Source organism: Rhinolophus ferrumequinum, chromosome 17, assembly GCF_004115265.2.
Source record: "Rhinolophus ferrumequinum isolate MPI-CBG mRhiFer1 chromosome 17, mRhiFer1_v1.p, whole genome shotgun sequence".
Classification (NCBI taxonomy): domain Eukaryota; kingdom Metazoa; phylum Chordata; class Mammalia; order Chiroptera; family Rhinolophidae; genus Rhinolophus; species Rhinolophus ferrumequinum.
This window is the reverse complement of record NC_046300.1, coordinates 66,883,865-66,903,833: the sequence shown is the minus strand read 5'-3', so window position 1 is coordinate 66,903,833 and position 19,969 is coordinate 66,883,865. Positions and strand designations below refer to the sequence as shown.

Genomic DNA, 19,969 nt, shown 5'->3' with positions numbered 1-19,969 from the left:
GAATGATCTGATGATTTTTAAAGCAGGTGTTGATAAGTCAGAGACACCCTATAATTCAACATAAAACAAAATGCCATAATAAATTCATATTTCCCCAAATTGCTCACACTACTGAAGTGCAGCAAACTTAGTTAGAAGAGCATGAACTGGCCCAGGAGCCCCTATGACATTGGGAGGGTGACTCCTCAGCGTCTTTACCATTCCCTTTTCTACCAATCGTATGTTGTAAAGACAATTTGGGTAAACCTATACACACTATTCTGCTAAGTGTTCTGCAATAAAAGCTTATGTTTGTAGACCTCTCCCCATTTCCCAAAGCCCTTTCTAGAGTACAGTATATACTACTCTATTCGATTTTTGATTACGGATTCAATCTCCTTATTTGTTACAGGTCTATTCAGATTTTCTATTTGCTTGTGATTTAGTGTTGGTAGGTGTTGCGTTCCTTGAAATTTATCCAAGACCGTTACTACATTTGTGGTTTTTAAGAAATTCCACATCCATCAAGGTCATGTCCCACCACGTACATATTCTGTGTAAACGTGATTGTAAATGGTTGCGTATATGCCGTCTCACGTATATGGCGTATGTATCTAGCCTTCCTCCTGTTAAATCTAGGTTGACTTTAATTATTTTTCCGCAATGAATGTCCTCATACTGTCCACACATGTAATATAAGTTCCTCAGGATAAACTCCTAGCTGTAGAGTGTCTGTATAACTGGGTCTGTAGCATTTTTTCCTGCTCTGCCCACGTTTTTCCGAGAGGATGCCAGGAAGGAGATTAGGCTCAAAGTTTAAGTTACCAGTCGAGCAACGAGAACAACATGTGCAGACAGTGTTGTCAGTATCTGTCTATTCCAGTTCCACTACGCAGTAAACTATCTGCTCAATAGATGGAAAAATATGAGCATAAATATTAGTTTTGTCTAATAACAATAAGTCTCAAGTACAACTTCATTTAAGGAAGTTCCACCATTATTTTCAGTATGTTCACTCACGTGAGTTCTGAGTGTCATCATCAGAACAATGAATGACACCTACTCCAGAGGCCTAATGCTGGAGTTCCGTCTCTCAGAACTCCTGCAGTCTCACATGAAGAAGTGGAATCAGAAAAGGAGCCACTCTGGGCTAAGTAACATAAAAGACCCCCCCCCCCCGCCTTGAATGACAAGAGAGTGGGCTGGAGATCAGAGAAGGGGTTGGACTTTGGGCCCAACCAAGCCTTGTCCCCCTCCACCCCCTCACCACCGCCACCCCCCCGTTCCAGTAGTATCCTGTCATGGGAAACAATCAGGTCAACCCTGGAGCTTGTTCTCTCTCGTATATAACATATATGAGTTCCCCCGAGTCCCAATGAGACTACTGGCTAGTCTGGTTCTCAGAAGGCCTGGATTCTAGTACTTCTCTCCCTGAGTATGGGAATTAATTCACAGAGACTAAGGTGTCAAGACCCATTTGGCACAACCCTGCTGCTGTTCTGTGGTCATCAGTGTTTGGTGGTGGCTTGTGTGTGTGCCAAACCTTGCTCGAATTCATTCAGCCGCTGCTTGTGCAGACTCACCACCAGCCCCTTTGGGCCCACTGGCACCCAAGATGCTTTTCTGGAAGCAAAATCTGACCCAGACCTAAGGCAGCCTCCTGCTGGGCCCCCCTGGGCTGCTGTGTTGGGTTCACAGGAGTAGCAGTGAGACCCAACTTGAGAGGTGAGCATGTCTCAGAGTGGGCCTTACTGAGCACAAGTCATGTGTGGCCTTTGGAAATACCTCCCCTTACACTGTTCACATTCCTGGGCGGACCCACCTGCCTGTGAGCCCCTGGTTTCCCAGTTGCTTTGGTCGCAGTAAAAGCAGCCGTCATTCTGGGCTTCAGGTCAGGCCTTTTCCTAATCCACTGAACCTTACTTCCACCACGAGCTGGATTTCTGGATGATACAAAAACGTAAGACACTTAGATAAATGTAACGAAATGAGGACAGTCTGTACAGTGAGAAGTATAAAATGTCGCCCTTATAACTCATAAGTTAGGTAGTACGACAAACAAACAAACAAAAAAAAAAAAACACCCAAAATGTGTTACCAGATGCTTCACTTAAAAGAATATGTAGGACTGACTGTCCATGAAAGCCATGTAAAGAGGCTCAGCATTCGTTAGTCACTAGGGAAATGCAAATGAAAACCCCAACAAGATAGTACTTCACAGCCAGTAGCACAACTAAGATAAAAAAAATGTAATAATTGATGAGTACAGGAGCGAATAGAAACCTCATCCATGGCTGGTGGGATTATGAAATAGTGCAGCCTCTATGGAAAACAGTTTGCCATGTCTTTAAAAATGCTAAACCTATGTTATCATATGATTCATCAAATCCATTTCTGGAATTGAAAACCTATGTCCATGTAAAGAACAGATGTCATGTATAATAATTCACAACATGTGACTGGATAAACAAATTGGGGTACAGCCATACAATGGAATTCTACTCAGCAATAAAATGTAACAAACTAATGATTACTCAACTGCTTGGTTAAATCTCAAAAGCATTCTAAGTCAAAGAAGTCAGACATATAAGAGTACACTCTCTGTGACTCCCGTATATGCCGTTCTAAAACACGATGCATCAGGACAGCAGATAAGTCCCTGGTTGTCTGCAGCTGGGGATGGGAGAGCAACGGAGGGCAGACAGGACCACAGTGGAACCACTGGGAGCAAACTGTCTGTTGATGGTGGTGGTTCCATGAGTATTCATTTGCTAAACACTTTAAATGGACCCAGTTTGCTCTGTAAATTGTACCTCAGTAAAGCTGATTTTAAGAAATACTTAGAAAACCAGGGATTTGGGGAAACAAATCTTCAGCTCCAAGTGAATGCTAACAACAAGTTGTACTCATCATTGCTGATTTTAAAAACTACAGACAGCTGACTACGAGGTACCGCATCTGCTGAGCCAGCCCTTTGCTGCGTTAGGTTATTTCCGTCTATAACCCTACGAGGAACACAGTATTCTCCCCTCTCTAGTTAAGGGAACTAGAGTTTGGAATTTTTAAGTAATTTGCCCAAATTCACATAGCTAGTAATGGTGGAGCTTCAATTAAAAAATAACTAGCTAGTGTGTGGCTGGTCTCAATACTATAATGCCTGGCACATGGCACGGAGTCTTATAAAATCAGCTATTCTAATTGAAAAAGTAAATATGCCCTACCATGGTTATTCTTTCCAGAGACAAAAATCACTCAGAGGTACCTCGAATACTGTCCTGTCTCCCTCTGTCATTGTGTTGATGATGTAATGACTTAAAATGCAACAGTTACTAAGGTGAAATTAGAATTTGAAGGGAAGAAAGTAATTATGTTTAAAACGTCATGTGGCATATGAGTTAAATTTCATGGTAAATCTGTTCATATGTAGTAACTTCCATTTCATGAGCCCAAAGTGACCTGTGCCAGGTTGCACAATAAGAAATAGAGGGGCCAGGGTTCAAACCCGATCACTTTGGCTCCATAATCCAGAGGCTGCACTATTTTCTGAAACTCCTCACTGCCCCCACATCTGGCTAAGGATCTTGGCGGTTTACTAAGAGGAATGGGAAAGCCCCGAGGAATTAAAACCTGCAGCATCACAGAGTCCAAAGCTATAGGCACATGGGGGGGTCAAAGTATCTTCTTAACATTCATCCCTTCATTAAGCACACACTGATGAAACCCGTGGCATTGGCTTTCCTGTTCCATGGCAGGAAGTGAAAAAATTTGATTTAGTTAACTTTGTCCTTAGCTGAGTTCCAAACTAACTATGTTGCTAGTGTCTCAGCAGCTGTACAGGAATCAGGTAAAAACAAAGTAATGATGTATAAAAACAGCTATTGGTTGCAGTTGGCAAGTTACTCCAAGAATGAGATGAATCTGAGAGATGGATGGCAAGGGAATAGAGATTCCACAGATTCTGGGCTTCAAACAGTTTGAAAGACCAACTGCTTTTATGTCCACCAGCAATTACATTTTAGATATTTTTAGTGGCAAAGTTCCCTCATCACACAGCCCTATGGAAAAAGATTCGATTTAGGGTGTATCACCTTATAAATAAATGAATTCTACCCTGCCTGCCTGTTATGCACTGAATTGTGTCCTCCCAAAACTCATGCTTTGAAGTTATATCCCCCAGGACCAGAATGCGGGCTTTTTTGGAGAAAGGGTCTTTGCAGAGGTCATCAAGTTAAAATGAGGTCATTAGATCACCAGTACAATATCTCTGTTGTCCTTATTTTTTAAAAAAGGGGAAATGTGGACACAGATACACATAGAGTAAAGATGATATGAAAACACAGATAGGAGACAGGTCTACGAGTGAAGGAGACAGGCCTATAACATCCTTCGCTCACAGCCCTCGGAAGGAAGCAATGCTACCAACACCCTGATTATGGGCACATAGCCTCCAGAACTGTGAGACAATGCATTTGTTTTTTAAGCCCACACTCCGTGGTGGTTGTTACAGCAGGCCTAGGAAACTAAGGCACCGCTTTATTTAAAATTGCAGCTACACCACTGGCACTGCCAATCCCCTTTACTTGGTTATTTCTATTTTTTCCATACTACTTGTCACCTTTAAAAAAATCAATATCTATATCATTCATTATGTGTTCTCCTCCCTCAATGAATTTATCACAAGGAACATTAGTTACTGATGTATCTTCTGTGCCTAATAATTGTGGCAGGCTCATACTTGGCATTCAAGAAATATTTCTTGGGATGTGGCTCAAGCTGAAGGCGCGCAGGGCCGGAGCCGCTGCAGATGCGAGACCCAGAGCACCTCTAAGGCGGTGAATAGCTCTTCAAGTCTGCAATAAAAAATGGCCTCCAATAAAACTACATTGCAAAAAATGGGAAAGAAACAGAATGGGAAAAATAAAAAAGTTGAAGAGGCAGAGCCTGAAGAATTTGTGGTGGAAAAAGTACTGGACCAATGCATGGTGAATGGGAAGGTGGAGTATTTCCTGAAGTGGAAGGGATTCACAGATGCTGATAATACTTGGGAACCTAAAGAAAATTTAGGTTGTCCAGAGGTAATTGAAGCGTTTCTTAATTCTCAAAAAGCTGGTAAAGAAAAAGATGGTACAAAAAGAAAGTCTTTATCTGACAGTGAGTCTGAAGACAGCAAATCAAAGAAGAGATGCTGCTGACAGACCAAGAGGCTTTGCCAGAGGTCTTGATCCTGAATGAATAATTGGTGCCACAGATAGCAGTGGACAATTAATGTTTCTCATGAAATGGAAAGATTCAGATGAGGCAGATTTGGTGCTGGCAAAAGAGGCAAATATGAAGTGTTCTCAAATTGTAATTGCTTTTTATGAAGAGAGACTAACTTGGCATTCTTGTCCAGAAGACAAAGCCCAATAATTATTTGCATTGCTTTTTATATTTATTTATATAATTATTATAAATATATTTATATTATATTATGCATTTTAATATATTTATATTTATATATATAAATTCTCAGTCTTGGTTTTTTTTATTTATTAGCGTGAAGAAATAACACTCTAATGAAAATCAAATTTGATATGTTTGTTTTGAAGTAGTATTGGGGGACTCATGGGGGGGTCGTTTTGCATCTATAGCACTGGTTACTTTGAACAGAAGCTTTCTGTAGTTGCTTCCTTTATCAGAAAAGAACATTTGATGCCATATTATATATTTTCCTCTGCGTTAAATAACAGCTTTTCTAAATGTTGGGGGAAATCTCCACTGTCATTACTCAGTCAGAATTTGTGTTTAACTCATATATGCCTAAGGATCATTCTGGGTTTTTTTATTTATTTAGGGGGTTGGGGGTGTGTATACATAGAAATGGTTTTCTTTCTTTTTTTAACATTTACTACAATAAAAAGCATTTCACGACCATGGATGAACCTATGTTTCTGGGACGCCATCGTTTTCAGCAACCTTAGAAACACTTCAAGTGAAATTGAAATTTTTCCTGAAGCTTTAACCTTTGAAATTACATAGATAATTTGTAACTAATTGGGCAATTCAAATAAAATGTAAGCAGTTAAAATTAGACAATTTAAAAGCAGCCATATCAGACTTCATATCTACAGTCCCATAAAGGCAAGTTTATTTGCAAAACCCCTTAAAGGAAAATTTTGTCACTACCAACAACCATCCCACCCAAATGAGAAAACTAGGCAAATCCTGGTGTGTTTTAATTAGGCGAACAACTTCCTTTACAAGAAGTTGAAATCTTTTTGCTAATACTAACTAAAGGGTCAGTATTCATGGAATGTGTAAGACTTCGTTCATGGAACGAAGGTCAGAAACTTGGCAGTTTAGGACCTGCTGGAATAAATGGGTGAACAAACTTTTATGATCTAAACTCTTTTTTTTTTCTTTTTTTTAATTGAGGAAGGCGAACAGGATTTTATTGGGGAACAGTGTGTACTTCCAGGACTTTTTTTTTTCCAAGTCAAGTTGTTGTCCTTTCAATCTTAGTTGTGGTGGGCGCAGCTCAGGTCCAGGTCCAGTTGCCTTTGCTAGTTGCAGGGGGCGCAGCCCACCATCCCTTGCAGGAGTCGAACTGGCAACCTTGTGGTTGAGAGGATGCGCTCCAACCAACGGAGCCATCCGGGAGCTCAGCAGCAGCTCAGCTCAAGGTGCCGTGTTCAATTTTAGTTGCAGGGGGCACTGCCCACCATCCCTTGCGGGAGTTGAGGAATTGAACTAGCAACCTTGTGGTTGAGAGGACGCGTTCCAACCAACTGAGCCATCCAGGAGCTCAGCGGCAGCTCAGCTCAAGGTGCCGTGTTCAATCTTAGTTGCAGGGGGCGCAGCCCACCATCCCTTGCGGGACTCGAGGAATTGAACTGGCAACCTTGAGGTTGAGAGCCCATTGGCCCATGTGGGAATCAAACCGGCAGCCTTCGGAGTTAGGAGCATGGAGCTCTAACCGCCTGAGCCACCGGGCCGGCCCCTAAACTCTTTTTGACCGACCTGCATGTTTTTTCTTTATCCCAGCTCATTCCTTTCTTGTAGGCTTAATCTAAGTATTTGGATTACTGGTGCAGCAGAAGCCAGGAAAAACAATAACTGTAGTAATCAGAATGGTATCCAGCTGTATATTGTTTACTTTATTGTAAATACTGGTAAACAGTGGTCAATAAATAGTTTTATATTAAAAAAAAAAGAAATATTTCTCAAGTGTTGAATGAATCAATGAAGAAATCAACATTCATCCAGTGAATCACAAATGGGGAGGTGTCATAAATTCATCACCAACCACTAAGTAAAGACATAGTCATCTTTTAGCAAAGGAAGGGGAGAGGGTAGTTATTGGATAATGAAGACACTGTGCTTGGCACAGGAGATACATTCTAACAGACAAACCACAATATTCATAAAGGGTGGTGTATATGGAAGTTGGTAATCAGAGTCTAAAATGTGCACGCAAGACCAAAGGAATGAAAATAACCGAGACCACTTTGAAGAACAATAAAAAGTGTTTTGGCCTAGTACTTGTCAAGGCTCACCATAACGCTGTAAGAACAAGACAGTGATGTATTGGCCTAGCGTGATTCACCAGGAGTTGGCAAACAATAGATCATAGTCCACATCTGTCCTGATGTCTACTATATTTCTCCCCCAATGTGTTATGAAAATTTCACCCATACAGAAAGGTTGAAAGAATTTTATAGTTATCACTGATAATCCGAAATTTAAGACATCTGCTGGATTTGCACCTATTATTTGCATTATTGCACTGGGTTTGCAAAAGCAATAGTTGGTAAAACTATTGCCACTCATTATGCATCAAGGAAATTAGTAGCTATGTTATTCTTCATTACCACTAATATGCAGGGATAATATATAGTGTGTGTACGTTGGAGAAAGGCATGATTTATGTCCTGGGTGAAAAAGTACGTAATGTCACAGGATGTCATCATGCTTCTCAGAACATTGTGCAGTTTAAAACTTACAATTTATTTAGTGGGATTTTCCATGCAGTAATTTAGGACGAAAGTTGACCATGGAAAGTGAGAAAACATGGATCAAGGGGACTCCGGGATTCACACAGTTGTGCGAATATCACCGCTGTGAAATTCCAGAACATTGTCATCACTCCAAAATGAAACCCTGTCGCCATTCACAGTGACTCCACTCCTTCCCCCGTCCCCTGGCTACCATTATACTACTTTGTGTTTTTATGAATGTACCCCAGAGAAGTCATACGCCCTCATGGGTTTCTTCATAGTGTTACTCCTCCCTCTCATGAAATTTCCCTAGAATGACCCCTCATCCCCTCCAGACACTTTGCCTCATTCATCATCTTCCACGTACGCCCGCCTCCCCACCAAATGGACAGGCACATACACCCTCGTTTTTACTTTCTCCAGATATTCAGATCACTCCCAATAATCAATCTCTACCGCACCACATACACTCTCAAACTCCAACAAAGGGCCGTCTTCCTTATTCCACTCTTAGTGTCATTGAACATCTATGTGGGGACAGCGACAGGAAGAGCAGGGCTAAGAGTCTCCTTACACCGTTTCAAACCCTGTCACAGGACCTCGCCCAGGCCAAGGAACACAAAGAGACCGCCACAGGAACCCGTGGAGCTCCTGGTGCATAAGAAACTGAGGCCCATGCTCCCGCCCTCGCAGGGCTTCTAATCATTATCATTTTGGGTCTTAGATTTGGTCCCCGCCTCCTCCGCCTTTTCTCCCAATTCCTCCAGAGACGACTCCAGGTGTTCACAAATGGAGCTGTCCATAAAATGCTTCACCTACAACATTACCAGCACATCCCATAATGCCCCTCACCGTTCTGCTTGAAGCAGCTAAGGAAGGGAGAAACGACAGCCCCTCTCATTTTTAATAACAAACAAGGCGGGAATGGTAGGTCTCCAAATGTTACAGACCTTGACTTCATGTTAGGTCTCTGAACGTTTGGTCTCAGAGACCTTGACTTAAAGACAGAGCCATGTCCGCTGCCCTGCACCTGCAGACAGAGCCAAACTTGCGATACATCACAAAATGCCACAAAACAGCTACTGGCTTGAAGTCAGTCAATATTTTTGTCAAACTAGGCTACCGTGTCAGCACGGCCCCTATAAAACCCTCCTCTCTCCCTCCTCCAGGCCTGCATCTATCCTTTAGACATGCCGCCCGGGAGCAAGCCATCTTTTACTCATTCCGATAAATAATTGCTCTCTTACAATGAAAATTTCTTAACTCGAGGGACCATGCCTGTTCCTTTACCAGCCGACCTATCATTTGGTGCCAAAACCCGGGGAGGGTTTAGGCCAGAGAATGCAAGATCGCCCCTGCTCTTTGTCTTCTCCCCCGGCCCCCCAGGCTTGATCCGCTCTCCGGCTTCCCTCCTGGACCTGCCATAAGGACGCATTCAGGACTTTCTCCTTTCCCTTGCTGACATCCCAGACAACAGCAGGCCAAATTCTCACCAGGTGAGTGCAACCGATTCATGTCTTGGACCTTCTGTCTGTCCTTCATTGTTCTAGGGTTCCATGAAGATCCCAGCGCTAGGCCAGAAGGTTCCTCTTGCCTCAGGGGCCCAGATCCTCCCAGTCTTGTGGATGCCCAAATGAGAGTGATGTCTCGTACTCGTGTTCATAGGGGTTGAACACCTGGATTTGGGACCCCCTCAACCTCTTATTCTCCCCTTAATAGGAAGCTCCCTCTTCACCTTTCTCACTCCATCTATTGGGACTATGGGGACCTCACATTCAGTCCATGTGAAACCTACATCCCTTGGTTGTCTCCTCCACAACTTACAGGCCCTCAGGCTCAACTTACAGGAGATCCGAACCACGTGACTTATCTTTTACTCTAATACTGCCTGACACCTGTCTAACTTCTGTCACCATAAGGGAAAATGGCCACCAATTACCTATGCCCAGGCCTTCTTTACTCTTTGAGCTCAACCCTCCTTTATGATTAAAAGTCTCCACAGCACTCCCCAGAAAACAAAACAAAACACTATTGCTTCTGTTCCTGTGAGTCAATTGCAGACCTTAAGCTACTTTTGAAACAGACAGATGTGTCTCTCTGCCAGGAATGATCACTACTCAGAACTAACCCCAGACTCCTGTAGCTCCTCTTACTACCTTTATCGTAAGAGCTCCAGGTTTTCTCTTTACTTACAACCGCCTGAGATGTCCTTCTCACTCTTAGGGACCCAACTTTAGTCCCTTCTCTCACCTTTTCTCGTTCCACTTCTCATTATCCTTGGTCTAATCCTATTTGGACCTTGCCTTTTTAACATTCTGGTCAAGTTTATCTCTTCCAAAATTGAGTCTATTGAAGCTACAGATGACTCTTGTGCAAGGCTTCCAGCCCATCCCTGTTACGGGGTCCATAACCATTTTCTCCCCCTGGGGTCAGAACTTAAGTTCCTGCTCAATGCCACTAACTTAGTTCAGTCCATAGACTAGGCCACTCACATTTTTGGGACCCAGCGTTTCACCATCCCCCATTCTTCGAGAGGATCCGACCTCATCCTATCTTTCTCGCCTTCGTGGCTTTGACACAGAGGACAGAGCCCAGGACCCCAATTCCATCATGCATCACAACGACAGAGCCCAAGCTTACACCTCACATGGCGAGAGAGCCAACTCTTTCTTAATATATATGTGCAGGCTACCTTCTGTTTACTCTGCGAATTTTCTGGGGCTACTCATTTCTCCCATATCACCATTGATGTGATTTATGACCTTATCTCACAATGTCTAACTATACCAGCCCTAAATGGCTCACTTCATAACTTGGCCATTACCACTCATTTCTCGTAATCCCCTGATGTCCCACACTCCGATTCAGTCTTCTTTCATTTTTGACTGCCCAACCCAGGAGCCATCCTTCTCCTTGCACTCTCCTCCTCTGACAATCTGATAGAGATCCTCTTATGGCCGTCCCTCGTTGATCCAGTTGTTTGGGCCACCTCCACCCCTTCTATGGCTACACACTTCTGTCCTGTAGAGATCTAGCTCTGCAATCCATCCTCGTTTCCAAACCAACTCCTATACCCTTCTTTCTCACATCCCCCCAACCCCGAACATGTTCACTTCACTGTCCTAGACCTCAAAGACAGCAGTCTTTCCCAAGGGTATAGGTACAGCCCTCGTTTTCATCCAGGCATTCGTAGCTGACCTAGCCTCTCTCTCCATACGCCCCTACACAACGTGTATAATTTCCATACATGCAGTCTGTCTCACTTTCTCTATCTGCCATATCTCTACCCTTCTTGTGTCCCACAGCAACAATGGCTAACTGCTATCCCCACACAAGGCACAACTCTCTACCTCCTCGGTTGTCTACCATGGTGTCCATCTTACCTCCATCCATATGTCCATCTTGGCCATCGTTATCTTCAAAATTATCTCAATATCACACCTTGGGCCTCCACCTTCCTCAGTCCTTTCGAGCTCACGTATGTCAGACCCTTCCTTCCAGTCCACCTCCCTCCTAATAGCTCACCAATGAGAGACTACCTCCTAGCCCTCAGCCTCATTCTGCGGATCCATAGGGAGTATGCTCACTGCATTCCTCCCAGACGGCAAGAGGCTTCCTTGGTTTCTCTCACATTTCCTAAGCCCCAGGAGACTGGGTCCATCTCAAGTGGCTCCACCTCTCAGAACAAATGTGGAAACGGCCCTACAAGCACCTTCTTACCACCCCCAATGCAACCAACTGCTGGGCCACCCCTCCTGGTCTCACTTGTCCTGGCTGTTACAACAGCTGAACCGCCTGTCCCGCCACGCCACATGACCGCCAGGCTCCGTGACATGGCACCCATCTTGCCCCTGAGACCCATCTTGCTTCGACTTAGAAGATCCTCGTGGAAAAAAAGTGAGATTCGCGAATGATGATCCCTCCCCCTGCCCTTGTCCTCGCTTCATGAAGCAAACAACTCCAACCTCACTCCCGGCTCCTACGTTCCCCCCAATTTATCTCGGTTATCTCTACATTTGCCCTTAACCTTCACAGGTTCATTTTAGAGCTTTTCTTGATTCCATCACCTGTGTTCTCAACCTCAGAGAAGACATAAGCCCTCATGGTTTTCTTCATAGTATTCCTCTTCCCTCTCATGAACTTTTCCCTAGAATTACCCCTCATCTCCTCCAGACACTTTACCTAATTCATCATCTTCCTCATACACCTGCCTGAACACTAAATGGACAGGCACATACACCCTTATTTTTACTTTCTCCAGGTATTCAGATCACCCCCAATAATCTATCTCTCCTGCCCCACATATATTCTCATACACAAACAAAGGCCCGTTTCCCTTTTTCAACTCCTAGTGTCACTGAACATCTCTGTGGGGACTTCGACAAGAAGAGCAGGGCTATGAGTCTCCTTACACCACTGTCAAATCCTTTCACAGAACCTTGCCCAGGCCACCAAAAATATGAGAAACAAACAACGAATACAGTATAGTTACTGGCTACAAAATGAACGTACAAAACTCCACTGCATTCCTATATACTAACAATGATCTCAGAAAAAGTAACAAACGAACAAAAAAAACCCACAATTCCTTTTGCAACTGAAACATAAAAAATAAAATACCTAGGAATATATGTAACCATGGATGTGAAAGACCTATATGCTGAAAACTATAAGACATTTTTAAAAGAAATTGAACAAGATACAAAGAAATGGAAAGACATTCCATGTGCATGGATAGGAAGAATCAACATAGTTAAAATGGCCATATTACCCAAAGCAATATACAGATTTAATGCAATCACCATCAAAATCCCAATGGCATTTTTTAAAGAAATAGAACAAAAAAATCATCAGATTTGTTTGGAACCAGAAAAGACCCCGAATAGCCAAAGCAATCTAAAGAAAAAAGAACAATGCTGGAGGTATCACACTGCCTGACTTTAGCTTGTACTGCAGGGCAACAATAATCAAAACAGCATGGTACTGACAGAAAAACACACATATACAAAGGAATAGAATTGAGATCCAAGAAATGAAACCATATAAATATGGACAGATAATTTTTGACAAAGATGCCAAAAACATACAATGGAGAAAAGAAAGCCTCTTCAATAAATGGTGCTGGCAGAATTAGAAACCCACGTGTAAAAGAATGAAACTGGATCACTATCTGTCACTATGTACCAAAATTAATTCAGAATGCATCAAAGACTTAAGCATAAGACCTGAAACAATAAACTGCATAGAAGAAAACATAGGTACTAATCTTATAGACCTTAGGTTGAAAGAGCATTTTATGAATTTGACTCCAAAGGCAAGGGAAGTAAAGCTATAATAAATGAATGGGACTATATGAAACTTTAAAGCTTCTGCATAGCAAAAGAAACCATTGACAAAATAAAGAGGCACCAGCTAAATGGGAGAAGAGTTTTTGCAAACAGCACCTCCGATAAGGGGCTAATAAGCAAAATATACAAGGAACTCACGCAACTCAACAACAAAAAAAGCAAACAACCCACAAACAAACCAATTGAAAAATGGGCAGAGGATCTGAAGAGATCTGAACAGTATGTCCAAGGAGGACATACAAATGGCAAACATACATATGAAAAAATGCTCAACATCACTAATCATCAGAGAAATGTAAATAAAAAACACCCTGAGATATCACCTCACCAGAGTTAGAATAGCTATCATCAACAAGAAAAATAGTAACAAGTATTGGATAAGTTGTGGAGAACAAGGAACCCTCATACATTGTTGGTGGGAATGCATATTGGTGCAGCCACTACCGATGGCAGTGTGGAGGTTCCTCAAAAAATTACGAATAGAATTACCATATGACCCAGCAATCCCTCTCCTGGGTATCTACCCAAAAAATCTGAAATCATTTATCCATAAAGACAAGTATGCTCCAATGTTCATTGCAGCTTTATTTACGATGGCCAAGACATGGAAACACCAAAATGCCCTTCGATAGATGAATGGATAAAGAAGTTGTGGTGTATATACACAATGGAATACTATTCTGCGGTAAGAAAAGATGAAACAGTACCGTTTGTGATAACATGGAAGGATGTTGAGATTATAACGCTAAGTAAAATAAGTCAGACAGAAAAAGTAGAGAACCATATGATTTCACTGATATGTGGTATATAAAATTGAAAACAACAAAAGAAAAAGACTAACAAATAAAGAAACAAAACTCATAGCCATAGACAATAGTTTAGGGGTTACCAGAGAGAGTGAGCGGGCAGAGGGGCTCTAGGAGAGGGTAAACGGGGTCTAATATATTGTGATGGAAAGAGAAATGACTCTGGGTGGTGAACACACAATGTTAGATATAAAGTATTACAGAATTATACACCTGAAATCTATGTAACTTTACAAACAATTGTGACCCCAATAAAATTTAATTTAAAAAGAAAGGAGGGAAGGAGGGAAGGAGGGAAGGAGGGAAGGAAGGAAGGAAGGAAGGAAGGAAGGAAGGAAGGAAGGAAGGAAGGAAGGAAGGAAGAAAACTGGGCTATTAAGGAGAGCAGAGGAAAGGGCCAGTAACTGGTGGTCACCCAGGTCACCTCGTTCCTTATCTAATCTTATTGTAACAGTATTAGGTGCTCCCTACATGATTTTTATAACACTTATAGCATGTTATAGTAATATATTTACCTTTTTGTCTTCCCTACTGTATCAAGGATGGAGCTAGGATTCATTCTTCTTGACCTTAATAATTATTATATCAAACTGAAATCCTTAGACCCATACTTTAAGACTTTGGATCTTAAAACCAAAGTCACATTGTGTCTCAAGTCTCCGTTTGCCAGTCCTTTCCACCTCACTTTATCTATCTTCCCGCTTAGCTTTTGAGTTGAGCTAGGCTACATTTTCATGCTTCTCCCTATGGCATAGCTTCTTAGTTTTGATTGGTCACCTTCTGTGCACCCCAATAAGACCATATCCTTGCCCCAAACACAAAAATAGGTAGCAAGTCCACTTACTTATTTCACTCACACCATCCCTCCTTCCAGGTTAGAGAACTCTATAGAGAATCAAAGTGGCCTCAGCCCACATCCCTGACTCCCAAGAACTGACCTCTGAATGGGTTTCATCTCACTACCTGAGCTTCATCGACCTGGATTAATGTTAGATGCCAGTTGTAGCTGCATTAAAGCTGAGCTGATTAGTACATCAGCAACTGTAGTTAGATTAGCTTATGTTTAGCCTAGAAACGAGGAACAGAACTGCTTCCTCATGTCCTTTACCCTCTTTATCCATCTGCTCTGAGCTGTGACAAGCAGAGAACATCATGCCCCACCATTAAGTTATTTCAAAATTTGACTAACAAGTCTTCAGCAAGGCATTTGGCAGAATCTTTTCTGATATCCTCTCCTCTCTTCCTCTCTCTGTCTCTGTCTCTCTCTCTCTCACTCACACACACACACACACACACACACACATATGGCAAAAACATAAGTTAGATGAAGGTTCAATCAAGAGGACAAATATATAGTTAATTGTTCACACCGAAAGGGTACAGAATAATGTGTTATGCATCTGTCTTGAGTTTTGTAGTCAATGCCACTTGGCTCTGTCTTCAGCCTTTTCCCATTCAACATTTTAATCCCTAATGTGAAAAAAGGTACACATTTTATCACTTTTGCTCACACAGACAAGTCATTGTAAATGCATTAGATAATGGAATCAAAATTCCACAAATATCTCAGAAGATTAAAAGAGTATACTATGTACTTCAAGATTAAACTTAAGTAGAAAAATGCAAAGTCCTTCTTACATATAAATAATTAAAATATTTCAAGGTGGAGAGAATGGTTTAATGACAGATGTCATACAAAAGAGTGAATATTTTCATTAAATATACTTCTCTAATATGTATTTTTGTTTGGCAGATTCACTGTTTTATTTGCCTAGAAGAGATTCCAGTACATTGTAGACATTCAATGAATGTTGTTTGAATGAATGAGTCAGGTGTATGTTACAACTACTAGAGAAAGCCATTAAAAGCTTAGGTTGCATTAATAGAAATGAACAGACAATAGAACAAGGGAGAACACAGGTTTGTTTGTTCTTTCTGTAGCCCCAGCACAGCTGTAGTGGTACTATGTTCAGTTCTGAGCAACATACTTGAGAGTGTGTGTAAAGCGGAACTATTCAGAGGAAAGTTGCCAGAACGATGATACTCAAAAGCCAGCAGGAATCTCAGAAAATAAAGGTGACTCATCACGGTTACTGTGTTTAAATGAACAAAACACCATTTATGTGGGGGAAGGGTTACGCTAATTCTGGGAGAACCAAAACAAGTGACAACAAGATTTTAGTCAATATAAAGGAAGATTTTCTGTAAAGGGAGGAAGTAAGACCTATCCAAAGATACCAGAAATGTCTTAAGAACTGAGTTCCTGCATTTTGAGGGGTGCTAGATAAGGTGATGGAATGAGAACTGACTGTGGGTGGTGAGCACACAACGTGATATATGGATGATGTATCCCTGCTCTCCTCATGGATATTCAACTTGTGATATTTTCAACTATAACTAAAGTACCTTTCACTGGTCACTATAAGTCATTTCCTGACCCAGATGAGGTATTGATGTAAGTAGTGCCATGGGGTTCCTGCATATTACTTTTAGGAACATGCAGGGTATAAGTCAGTCACTAGTGTGTGGGAGACAAATATTAGCATCCACATTCACAGATAAGAAATGTAAAGCTCAGAGTCTGAATGACTCAGTGAAGGTCACACAGCCAAGAAGGAACAGAAATGAATCTAGAATTATCTGAATCTTGTGTGTTGCACCAGTCACTGCACCATCTACCTTCCTGTTGTTTTCTATGATGTTTATCTATAGCATAATTTATAACACATAAAATTATTCATACCCTAACATAGAATTAGAGTAGGAAATAGTTTAAACATATAATTTTATAGTTTGTTTTTACCCTCCTGTGTACATATTTTAAGTATCTGAACAAGAGGTCAAGGGCTTCTCCAGTTCTTCCAAGCAACAAGGTTTTTCTTACAATATTGAAAAAAGGAAACTACATTTAATTCAAACTGGCAGGTCATTTTTCTTTTGGGTCTAGAATGATAAAAAGTAGCAGTTTATGCTAAGAACACTTGAGATTGTAAACAAAATAAGAATTGTGTGCTTGAATCAAAAATTATGAACTTTGGATGCAAAATGTATTAGCGTAGACCTAAAAGCCATTTAAAACATTGAAAATGGTAAATTTTCACTAGCTTTTCAGTTCCTTTTCAGCAGGGAATTGATGAGTCCATTAGAGCCATAATTTATGTCTGCAGAGAGAGTTCAGGAAGGATCCAGTCCAACAAAATGTGGCTGATGCCTGGGAAGAAAGAAGCGGGTCCTTGAACTAGAGAACCAAAAGAACTTGATACGTGTAATTTATACACCACCCAATGATCCTGGAAAATCAATTTTTCATAAGCTCAGAGTCATCTGAGGTACATTGTAGGTGCATCTGCAATGACATATTTTTAATTGCTGTGGTATATTGTGGGATGTCACAAAGTTAATTTGACAGAGACCCACCATCCCCTCAAATTCACTGACATTTCTATACCAGATTCTGGTGCAGCTTTAGGGAAAATGAGGTGAAAGTTTCTCTTTTCTGCCTACTAATTATCTCTCAAATTTGGGGGCACTCTAGTCAGTAATGTCAGGGTGACCATCATAGTTTAGCCAAAGATGCTTATTTTGTAACACACTCAGCTCCAATAATGACTCAACCTTTCACCTCACCAGGCAGTGAAACTCTCCATGTCATCTTAAATTCTCACATTTACTTTGTTATAATTTACCACATTCTCCTGCTTCCTGTGCTCAGGAGCTGCATTTTTCACTCCACAACCTGGAAACTTTTCTCCTATAAAATATTCATTAAGTTGTGGCAGAAAATCGTCTCTTACGGTTTTATTATGTCAAAAACAACTGAGAGAAACTTCTTCTCCCTGGAGGATTTAATCACCTTTCCTCTAAAGGTATATAGCTTGGAGATTTCTGGTCAAAATGGCAGAGCAGGTAAACACTGTGCTCACCTCCTCTCAGGACCACATCAATTACAACTAATCCAAGAACAACATTATTGAGAATCACCTGAATTCCAGCTGTACCAAAGCCCTGCCACTAAGAACATACACAAGAAGCCACCTTGAGACTACTAGGAGGGGTAGAGACCAGAAACACAGAATGGGCTGTCCCCACACCTGCATATGACCATTAAAAATTGGGAGGGATATCTCAGCTGCAGAGGTTCCCTCCCCAGAGGAGTGAGGTATCCCAACCCGTCCCCATCCCAGGGCTCCAGTGCCAGGGGGAGAAGTCCCCATAACTTCTGGCTGTGAAAATGAGGGGAGATCATGACTGAGTGTGACAGAGGGCAGCTGCAGTGCCAGGCACTCCTCTTAAGGGGGACACATACAGACTCACCCACCAGCGGAATCACTGGCTCTGAGCTGCAGCGCTGGGATAGCAGCTCAGAAGGTACCAGGCACATAGGGGGAGGAACTGAGTTGTTTGACTACCGACTGAAGGCTGGAGGGGCTGCTTTCTCCTGGACCACGGAGCAGGTGAAAGCCATTATTTGTTTATTGAGTCCTGCCCCTCCCTGCATGCAGACGCACACAGACGTCTCATCAAACTGGCTAATGCCATTCATTTGCCCTGGTGATTGTGAAATCCCACCCACCCAAATTTCAGGCACAACTAAGCGGCTTCCAGTTGCTTTTCCATAAAAATGGTCTACTTTGGCTCATGCTATGGACATTCCTAAAATCTCTCAAAGGTTCACAAAACCCAAACAAGCAACATCTGGCTTCAGCGTGACCCAATCTGTGGCTGAGCAGCCCTAAGCCTGGCATTGGTGGCAGCTGGCCTCGGTTCACAGCTCGGCCTCTCAAGGCACCACCAAGTACAGTGCAGGTGGCAGCCATCTGCGGATTAATAGGAGGCTTATGCCAGGTGCCGTCAGGCAGGGCACAGAGTGCAGCTGAACTTGGTCTGCAGTGAGGCCTTCCTCAGAAGGCCCTGGGGCTGGCAGGCCCAGTTTCAGCTTTAAAATGAGCTAGAACATTATGCAGCCACCTCCAAGGATGACAAATCTAAAGGGCTGATCTGATAGGCAGCTGAATCCCACTAAACTGAACCGTGCTCTGTAGGGTCAGCCCCTGCACTACAGCTACCTCACTGCAGTCAAAGCCAGTCCACAACCAGTCAATCTCTCTCATTGACATGTAAACAGTGATCAGGTCTCCACTACACACACTGCACACAGGGGACACACCTGAAGCACCCATGTCTGGTGACCAGGGAGACTGCACCACTGGGTCCCACAGGACACCTACTACATTAGGCTACTCCACTAAGACTGGGAGGCATAGCCTCCCTACATAGAAACAAACATAGGGTGACAACCAAAATGAGGAGACAAATAAATATTTGGCAAATGAAAGAACAGAACAAATCTCCAGAAAAGACTTAAACAAAATGAACACAAGCAATCTACCAGATGCAGAATTCAAAACACTGGTTATAAGGATGTTCAATGATTTCAGGGAGAACTTCGACAAAGAGGTAGAAAAAATAAAAATGCAGTGAGAAAACATAAAAAAGAACCTATCAGAAATAAAGACTACAATAATTGTAATGAAGAATATGTTACAGGGAATCAACAGATTAGCTGAAGTAGTGGATAGAGTCAATGATTTAGAAGATAAGGCAGCAGAACTAGTGTTCTATCGATTGTCCATGTTAGTAAGACTCTATTAATATTTTAAGTTTTGAGACATCTTTTTTTCTTGAGTAAAATGATTCTTAACATTTCAACTCTTGCCTCCTGACTTTCAGATGAATTCCTAGGTAACAGCGATCTAGAAATCAAAAAAGCAGGAGGCTATCACCTACTTATCTTTCTAAGACTATTTCATTTCTGCTTTACTCATCATGAAAGTCACCCTTTAACATCCTTCTTCAGTAA

The 19,969-nt window shown here is 42.0% G+C and overlaps 1 pseudogene; it reads left to right on the top strand.

The window, feature by feature from the left end:
- Positions 1–5,388, top strand: part of LOC117037079 (chromobox protein homolog 3-like) — a 30,391-nt pseudogene extending 25,003 nt beyond the window's left edge.
- The last annotated feature ends 14,581 nt before the right edge of the window (positions 5,389–19,969 follow it).